The 9,798-nt window shown below is 49.4% G+C and overlaps 1 long non-coding RNA gene across 1 annotated transcript; it reads left to right on the top strand.

Annotated features, from left to right (window-relative positions):
• The first annotated feature begins 5,564 nt into the window (after nucleotides 1-5,564).
• LOC130262574 (uncharacterized) lies at nucleotides 5,565-7,661 on the top strand. Its single transcript, XR_008842131.1, has 4 exons — nucleotides 5,565-5,623; nucleotides 5,778-5,951; nucleotides 7,170-7,325; nucleotides 7,585-7,661. It is a non-coding gene; the product is annotated as an uncharacterized LOC130262574 (long non-coding RNA).
• Nucleotides 7,662-9,798: the final 2,137 nt, after the last annotated feature.

The following is a 9,798-nucleotide window of genomic DNA, read 5'->3' as shown; positions in this document are numbered from 1 at the left end:
TTTGGAATGCAGAGGTGTGTCCTGGCTGCAGGTTCTACTGTGCCCGCGGTGCCCAGAGCCCGACGCCCAGCGATGGCCTCTCAGGAGCCCAGTGTCCTGTCGGTCACTTCTGTCCCCAGGGCTCCAGGAGCCCAGCCCCGTGTCCCCCCGGCTCCCACCTGCCCCATTCCCATGGAGAGCAGTGCCAGCCTTGCCCAGAGGGTCACTACTGTGTCTCTGGTGAGGAGGCACGGCCGTGTCCCCAGGGTGAGTTACAGTCACTTTGTGCTGGTTTGTCTGTGACTCTCCAGACCCTGCTGATTCTGACCTGCTCTGTCTTTTCCAGGGTTTTTCTGTCCCCAGGGCACAGCTCTGCCCCTTGCTTGTCCAGCAGGATCCTACAGCCCTTCACAGGGCCAAACCAGCTGCCTGCCCTGTCCTGAAGGGTGAGACACGGGGGGCTAAGGGACTGTCAGGAAAATTAATCCACAAACACCAGAGGTTTCTGTCCAAAAAGGAGACAGAGGAGTCCTCTTTGCTTTATTCCAATAAAGGGAGAGGCCATGGGGCATTGCCCTGGGATCTCTCCAATTTTTGGAGGGTGCAGCCTCCTTTTATCCCAATTTCTCTCTCTCTTTCCCCATGGGCTGAGGTACTTGAGAGGCACAGACTTCTCAAACACCTGACACCTGAGATTCCCCTCTAATCTTAATTTTTCCCCTTCCTCTTAATTTTTAATTTATACAATTCACATTTTTTCCCCGTTGCTTCTTTCATCTTCCAATATCCAATTTCATTTATCAGCAAACCTACAGTTTGTTTTTAAAGGCAAATATATTTTCCCATTCATCAATCAGTGGAATCCATCCCATTGTTTCTTTTATCTCTCAGTGCTGGTTTTATCCACCAGCAGATCTACAGTTTGTTTGTAAAGACAAATATGACATTCCTGTCAGGACTGCTGGAAAAAATTGTTTATCCAGGCATCCTGGAGCACTCTGTGGGAGGAAAATGAATTATTTTACCCCTGGAAAACACCTGAGGAAGTGCTGTGAGGCAGCAGAGCAGCTGCTGAGCTGTTTGACACCACCACACAGTGATTGTGGGTCCACGAAATGCCCCAATCCCACACACAGCCCCACTGGAAAAGCACAGAAACCATTGGCACCACCAGCTTATTCCATGTCTGAAGTAAAAGCTGGTTCCCTTGGCAACAGGCTGGCACCAGGCTGCTGAAGGAGAAAAGGATCTTGAAAATCACCTGATGCTGAGCCTGGCTTTTCCTTGGGGGATTTATCTCCAATTACTGCCTGGATTTGAACTTGATTAACTTTTACAAGTTGATGAATCACAGTTTGGATGTGTTGTAATTGAAGTTAAGAAAATTACGTCTCTGTGGCTTTTGCAATTATGCCATCAATTTGGCGTCTGAGAAATCAACTCAGAGTGCAGTGAAATGCACAATTAAGTCCCTTTTTCTGGTCAACCCAGCACAGGAGCCAAATTCCTCTTTTTTTTTTTTTTTTTTTTTTTTTTTTTTAATTCTCTCTTTGGCTCAGGTTCTTCTGCCCCAAGAATTCCTCTTCCATTTTGGAGAATGAGTGTCCTCCTGGGCACTACTGCCCTGCAGGCACTGCCTCTGCAGCTCAGTTCCCATGTCCTAGAGGGACTTACAACCCCCAGCCTGGCAGCAGCCTGAGGTCCCAGTGCAGCCCCTGTGAGCCAGGTGAGCACAGGAGCCTCTCTCAGCTGCTGACAGCAGGTGCTGAGTGTCCCTGATGTCCAGAGGGTGCTTGGATCCCTAAAATGTCTTCTCTGTGCAAAGCAGGCTGTGGGGAACACTGATGGGAGGGGATGGTAGAGTTTTGTGGATCCCTGATTTCCCAATCCCAGCTCCTTTTCCCTGATTCCAGCCCCATTTTCCCAATTTTTTCCCCATTCTGACACATTTTCCCCCTCCCAGCAGGTTTTTCTCCTGTTTTTCCCAATCCCATCCCATTTTCCCCATCCCATCCCAGTTTTTCTCCCTTTTCCCCAGTTTTTCCCCCCCTTCTTGACCCTTTTAATCCCACCCAATCCTCTCCCATTCCCCCCATTCCAACCCAATCTTTCCAAATTTTCCCCCACTGACTAATTTTTCCCACATTTTCCCCTTCCCAACCCCTTTCTCTTACATTTCCCCCAATCCCAGCCCTGTTTTCCCCCAATCCCAGCCCGGTTTTCCCCCAATCCCAGCCCTGTTTTCCCCCATCCCAGCCCTGTTTTCCCCCATCCCAGCCCTGTTTCCCCATCCCAGCCGTTTCCCTATCCCATCCCCATTTTCCCCCAATCCCATCCCTGTTTTCCCCAATCCTATTCTATTTTCCCCCATTCCAAATTCGTTTTCCCCCATCCCAGCCCTGTTTTCCTCCATCCCATCCCCATTTTCCCCCATTCCAGCCCTGTTTTCCCCATCCCATCCCATCCCATCCCATCCCATCCCATCCCATCCCATCCCATCCCATCCCATCCCATCCCATCCCATCCCATCCCATCCCATCCCATCCCATCCCATCCCATCCCATCCCATCCATTTTCCCCCAATCCCATCCCATTTTCCCCCAATCCAACTCTGGTTTCCTCCATCCCAGCCCCGTTTTCCCCATTCCAGCCCTGTTTTTTATTATGCTGATGGCACTGTTTGCTCTCAGGACATTTCTGTGCCCTCCCTGGGCAGTCCCAGGTGACAGGACCCTGCCTGGCTGGGTTTTACTGCTCTGGAGGAGCTGCCAATCCAACCCCCAGGGATGCTGTGGTGGGGAACTTGTGTCCCCAGGGATCCTACTGCCCTCTGGGCTCTGCCTCCCCACTGCCCTGCCCTCCTGGCCAGTACAGCAGCTCAGCTGGGAACACTGGGATCCAGGACTGCCTCCTGTGTGATGCAGGTAAAGCACTGAAAAATCCTGATTAATGAGATTTCAGCCATTTCTAGGGCTCCTGTGGCTCTGGAGCAAGAAATCCTGAGCAGCTTTCCAGAATAGAGGTGTTGGGCAGAGGATACAGACTCTTTTCCACCTCAGAGGATGCTCACAATAAAGTGGTGATGGAGAAGCTTCCTTTCCACCCTTTCTCTGGATGTTCTCACATTCAGAGGTGACACAAGTGCTCTGCAGCTGAATCAAACAGGATGAATATTTCCCCAGCCCAAATTTATCTGTCTGGAGTGACCAACATCATTCTCTGGATTTGATTTCAGGTTATTTCTGCAATGGGACTGGACTTGTGTCTCCCACGGGATTGTGTGAGGCTGGATTCTACTGCAGTGGAGGAAGCCTTTCTCCCAGACCTCCCAGGGTAGGCTGAGTTTGGTGGAAATAATGTAAAATATATAAAATATCTGTGGAATTGAGGTCACCTGAGTTCTCCTTGCCCTCTCAACATTACCTCCTTCATCAGGTGCATCTGGCTGATTGATAGTGAAGGGGAACAGAGATAACAAAACACATCTGGCTTTCCTTGAGCTTTACATTTAAAATTAAGAAAAAGTAGCTCTGGCTTTGCATGTTGATGCTGCAAAGCAGTGTGGAATGCCACATCACATTAAAATTCCAGAGGTTAATAGTTCAAGAGTTTGATTAGAATGCTGCATCTGCCAGCCCTCCTCTGAAGCAAAATTCAGCAGTGATTTTTAAAGATGATGCCAAGACTCAGCCCTGGCTTTGTGCAGCCCTCAGGAGTGACTTGAGAGCAGGATTTCATGGGGAATGTCTGGTTCTCTCCACCTATATCTGAGTCAGGTATGTTTGCACACAGGGAGTTTTTAGACTCTAACTGTGGTGTTTGCCTTCCAGCCAAGCTCCAGTGGAGGTCCCTGCCCCCCTGGGCATTTCTGTGAGGAGGGGAGCAGCAGAGCCCAGCCATGCCCTGCAGGGACCCACAGCCCGTCCTGGAGTGGGACTCTGTGCCTGGAGTGCCCCGAGGGGTTTTACTGCACCTCTGCCTCCACCAACTACACAGATTGTCCCCAAGGTGGGTCTGGCTGCACCCACCCAGGGCACCCCTGATGGGATGTACCTGTCAGAGCAGTGACAAATTGCAGGACCTGTGGCTTGGGATCAGTCCTTCTGGTGCCTTAGGATTTCAGCTTTTCTATTTTCCATCTATTTGTAACCCTGCAGTTCTTTAGTGTAGAACTTCAAACTCCACATCCAGTGGGAGCTGCTGCTCTCCCATTTTGGGTAGGCACAACAATTTCTCTCCAGGCCTGGCAATCAAGGACACTTCACTGCCTCAGGCCTAAGAGATGGAAACAAAAGTGTGTTGTCGGGGAGCAAACTTGGGGTAAATGACTTCATTACCTGAAGCTGTAATTGGAAGATTAACCCCCAATATGCAAATGGCCCAAATCTATCAAAGAGTGAAAACCTGTGACCCATTGTCCATTTTGGGTGTAGCCCCTGGGGGGGCTTTGCCCTAAATGTACCTGAATCATTCAATAAATAGAACTGCTTTTTGTTATAGACTGAGAATGGAAACCGAATCAAGTCAGTTCTAATAATTAGAGTTTATCAGCAAGTGACAGTACGCAAAACAGCGCAGGGCGGCCGGGAGGCACTGCTCCACAAACGGCCCGCATTTTCCTTCTCTCCCTAAGGTCTTTTTATTCTTTTAATTCAGCTGACGTCTTTCCTTGGAGTACTCTGCATCCGCAAGGCCCGTTGCTGGGGGGGTTGGAATCTTGTCTTCTGGTGGTCACAGCAGGGGAGAGGCGCCGGGTGCTCTTCTTGTTTATTCCTCCTAGCCTAGGGGAAAATCTTTAAAAACTGGTTAAACAGCCCAGCCACTAATTTCAGCATAAGTTATGCATACCATGCTCCTGATGTGTCTCACTACCTGTGAAACTACCTGTCTCACCTCCGGCTGAAATTCATTATTCCTTACTAGGAGTTATAATGAACAAAGTGCTTATACTGTATCACACTTTTCATTCTCTTAATTTTGTCAGGCCTCTGTTTTTAGGTAGCCCTGAAAAGGCATCAATCACTTCCCACAGAGATGAAGGGACTGCCTCCTGTGCAGGCTGGGGATCCTTCCTAGGCTGTTCCCAGCCCGTCCTACCCATTATAAAACCACCTTTTCTCTCTAGGTCACTACTGCCCCAGGAGCACAGAATTTGCCACGCAGCATCCTTGTCCCCCTGGCACCTACAGCGAAGCCCTGAATCTCTGGGATGCCTCCCAGTGCCAGCTGTGTCCTCCTGGAAGGGTCTGTTCCAGGCCAGGCCTGGCCAGGCCAGATGGACTCTGCACGCCTGGGTGGTTTTGTCCACCTGGATCCACGTCAAGCAAAACAATGTTTCCTGGAAATTTCTCTGGTAGAGAGGGGAACAGCAAAGGGTGATGGTGGTAATTTGGGTCACTTAAAGGATATTAGGGTCACCAGCCAGGTTCAGGATGGCTTTATTTCTCTTTTTTTTCCTTAGTTCAGTGCTCTAGCTCTCCTCTTCAATAAAATAGAGGTTTTGTTTGCAATTCTCATGTTTCAGCTTACCCTGTGTCTTTCCCATTCACAGGAAAGGCAGCTCCAGCTCCAGGATCTGTTGGGTTGTGCCCAGCAGGAACCTTTTGCCCTGCTGGGTCATCCCTTCCTCTTCCCTGCCCTCCAGGTAGGAGCTGAGTCTTTCTTACACATTTTTGGTGTTAGATTTTTGGTGCCTGCATCCCCTTCCCCTCCTGCCTAGATGCACAGGTGACCCCAGCTTGTGCTGGGGCTGCTGCTGCTGTCTCCAGAACTCCTCCTGATTCTGCCCCGTGCTCCAGGTTGGTTCTGTGCCAGCCCAGAGCTGGCAGCTCCATCTGGGCCCTGCCAGGCTGGGTTCTACTGCACAGGAGGCTCCACAATCCCAAACCCCAGGGATGGAGAGCTGGGAGACATCTGTCCCCAAGGCCACTTCTGTCCTGCAGGGAGTCACTCCCCATCTCCATGTCCCCCAGGTAGGTGTGGTGGCTGTAACACAGTGGTGTTTGCACTACTTAATTATTGCTTTGTCTGGAGTTTCTTCTGTCTTCACTCAGAGCCAGGATTAAAAACGAGACAAATTTTCTTGTGTTCAGGCTTGATTGTTTATTAAATTTTATCAAAAGCACAGAAAGTTCAGCAACACTTTTAGCCACCAGCTAGAAGTGAGCAAAATGGAGACCTGAACCTAGCTAGTTACAAGGTCTCTTAAAGCTAAACAGTTTAATAGAGAATTAACACCTATATTATTTATACTTTTAACCCAATAACCAAATTCCCGTGACCCTCAGTACAGCACTGACTGTCCAACCAGCAACTACTGCCTGAAATCATGAAGAAGAAGGAAAAACACCAAAAAGAGACACCACCCAAAATCCTCCATCTTGTCCCATACTTATTACTATATTATAAAACCCTCAAATTTAAAACCTTTCACTATGTAAAATCACTCACTTTTATTTAAATACACACCCATGATTTTAACTTCATCACTCAAATTTGGAAGCCTTCTCCAAGGCCTCAGCTCAAAAGCAGTGTTCTCCAGAAAGCTCAAAAATCCCAAGTTTCTGGGATCCAACAGGTGGCAGCTGCTCCCTGCTGGCATTTCTCTCCCCAGAGCTCAGCTGAGGCTCTGCAGCTCCTTCCCTGTGCTGAAGCTTTCCTGGGTTCCCCAAGGAAAAGCTGCTCCCAGCATGGGAATTCAGCCATGGAAAATTAATCCAGTGCTGCTGTAATGGAAAATCAGCCCTAAATCAGCCAGCAATGGCTGAAGTGCCCCTGGAGCCCTCCTGAAGGACAGCAGGTCACCCAGCCAGCATGTGGGACAGCCCTGCACAGACAGAGATCATTAACAGCATCACTAATGAGACAAAGGGCTCATTAAATGAGACGCGGTAGAACATTTGTTTCTTTCCTGGGACTGCACTGCTCAGTCCAGAAAGAAATAGGAATTCACCTCAGCAGCCAGGAGCAGCCTCTCCCAGTCCCTCTGACAGGATGAGAGCTTCCAGGGAGTGCAGGGATTTTGGGAATTCCCTGAACCAGCATCATTCTGCATCTTCTGGGGCAGATGCAGCCTGACAGTTCCTGTGGGAGCTGCTGCTTTGAGACCCAGATAATTCCCCCACAACCACTTCCAGCAGGGTGGGTGAGGATGCAGTAATGTGATTTTGGTGAGTTTTTTTTCTTCTCAGGCTCCTTCTTGCCTCATCCTGGTGGGCACTCAGCACAGGACTGCCAGCCCTGCTCCCCAGGCTGGTTCTGCTCCCAGCACAGCCTGAGCTCCCCACAGGGTTTGTGTAGGGAAGGATGGTTCTGCCCTGCAGGCTCTGTGTCAGACCAGCACTCAGGTAGGAACTCTTTGGGGTCATTCTTTACCTACAGGAATTTCAGAGGCAGTTTAAAATCTGACTTTAGTTATGGTTTAGAAATGACTATTGAGGTGGAAAGCATTTTCCAAAAATTATCCCAAGTAGCACAAGGTAAATGATTGAGCAATAATAAGAAGTATGAAAAATAGGGGATCTTATCAAGAGGGGAAAAAAAAAAAAAAAGGCTGAAAAAATAAAAATATTTTCACCATAAGGGAATTTCTTGTTTTGCTCCCAGATCATTTGTGTCCTGTGGGTCACTCCTGCCCCCCTGGCAGCCCAGAGCCTGTGCCCTGTACCCCTGGAGAATACCAGGAGCAGGCTGGGAAAGGCCACTGTGAGACATGCCCAGCAGGAATGTGAGTGACATGGATTTGCTCCTTCCTCTTGATGCTTTCTTAGGAATTATCAGCAGTGTTTCCCCCAGCTCTGTGTTTGATGTACAAGATATGCTTTGATACACAAGAATGGTTTTCCTGTTTCTGTTTTCACATCACTTTTCTCTTCACTGTTTCATTTTCTGGACCACAGAAATGTCCCAGGGAATCCAACCTGGCAGTTCTGCCTGCTGGGATGGGCAGGGTGATGCTGGCAGGTCACACCTGAGATCTCTAAGGAATTTCCTTCCCTTTCATTGTGTGGTCACTGCTGTGCAGGAAGTTTTTTATCTCTGGCAGAACAGAGGGAGAACACAAGCACTGGCATTTTTTGGCAGGTTTTGTGCCCCACAGGAGCACCCAGGTGATGTGCAGCAGAACATCCATGGTGTGGCCAAAGCCCTGGAATGCCCAGCAGGACATTTCTGCCCACCAGGAACGAGGGCTGCCCACCAGTACCCATGTCCAGAGGGAACCTACAGCCACCAGCCCGGCCTGGCAAACCCCAGGGACTGCAGGCCTTGTCCTGGGGGCACATTCTGTGCCAGGGCAGGTGGGAATTGCATGGGGCAAACATTTTTAATTTAATTAAAAATTTTCATTTAAAAATTTTAAACAAAATCCTCTGCTTTGGGCTGGGAGTGAGGGACGTGTTCTGTGCAGTTCATCCAAGTGCTACAGAGCATTTGCAGGGATTTCTGGGACCCCTTGAGCAGGTTTTAAAGGGTTTTTTGCAAACCGTCTTTGGAAACTGAAATTAAACACAGATCACAGTGGTTTTGTTCTGGCAGAGGTTTTGAAACCAGAAATCCAACAGCTTAGGGGATAGGACTCACCTGGGTTTGTCTCTCAGTGGAAAGACTTATAATGATCAGCCTCCTCCAAAATGGTGATTTAGGAAAAAAATTGGGCTTTTATCTCTCTGCTCATCAATTGTGTGAGTAAATATTAAGAGTTCTGATTGAGCTTTGAACTAACAGAGCTCCTGACTGGCCAGGAAGCTCTGGGATCAACGAGGCTTGTCTGGTTGCTTTAGTCCCAAATTGTGCTTCCTAGGATTGGTTTAGTCCCGAATCTTGATTTAAAGGATTGGTTAGTCCCAAATTGTGCTTTCTGGGATTAGTTTAGTCCCAAATTGTGATTTCTAGGATTGGTTTAGTCCCAAACTGTGATTTCTAGGATGCCCCTGGCTCATCTGACCTGATGCTCGTTGCCTTTAGGACTCTCAGCCCCAAGTGGCCTGTGCTGGCCTGGGCATTTCTGCACTTCCCAGGCTCGTGTGCCCGACCCTGTGGGTGATGGGACAGGGGGTTTGTGCCCAGCAGGGCATTTCTGCCCCCCAGGGAGCCCCGAGCCTCAACCCTGCCCCAGCGGCTCCTTCCTGCCCCAGGCTGGGATGGGTTTCCACAATTCCTGCCTGCCCTGTCCTGCTGGAAAGTTCTGCCAAGAAGAAGGTCTGGCTGCTGTTTCTGGTGTGTATTGCCCACATCCAACTCCCTTCTTCTCTCCCAGTTTGGATTTTTTTTTTATTTTCTGGTTCAAACCTAATGCTGAAGCTTTTCTCCCTTGCAGGACCATGTCATGCTGGGTACTTCTGTGATCCTGGCTCCACACAGCCAGACCACAGGCATTGCCCCGCTGGATTCTACTGCCCTGAGGGCTCTGAATTCCCAATTCCCTGCAGCCCTGGGAGCTTCAGCCCTGCCAGTGGGAAAGGGCAGGCAGCAGACTGTCAGCTCTGCCCAGCTGGGCACTCCTGCAGCGGTGAGGATTTGCTGGGGTTACAGAGGGAGGAAAGAAAATCACCCACCACAGCTTCATTTCTGGCAGCTTTGGGTACAGCAAGAACTAACTTGGTGCCTCACATCCTTGTTCGTCAGTGCTGGTTTCTAGCACCAAACAGAAATGCCCCAAATAATTTAAATTCCAAAACTCCTGCTGGGTCCTTGGGAGCACCCTCAGGTCATGCAGAACTCCTTGTTTGCTGCAAACCTCCTCTGCACCTCCTGTGCATGTCTGACATGGTCTAGCCTTGCAGGGAAACAAATATTCCTGGCAGGGAGCTCTTGGCCTGG

The sequence above is a fragment of the Oenanthe melanoleuca genome, chromosome 24 (genome assembly GCF_029582105.1).
Source record: "Oenanthe melanoleuca isolate GR-GAL-2019-014 chromosome 24, OMel1.0, whole genome shotgun sequence".
NCBI classification, from domain to species: domain Eukaryota; kingdom Metazoa; phylum Chordata; class Aves; order Passeriformes; family Muscicapidae; genus Oenanthe; species Oenanthe melanoleuca.
Note: the sequence above shows the minus strand (reverse complement) of the source record. Positions and strands in the feature narration are given on the sequence as shown.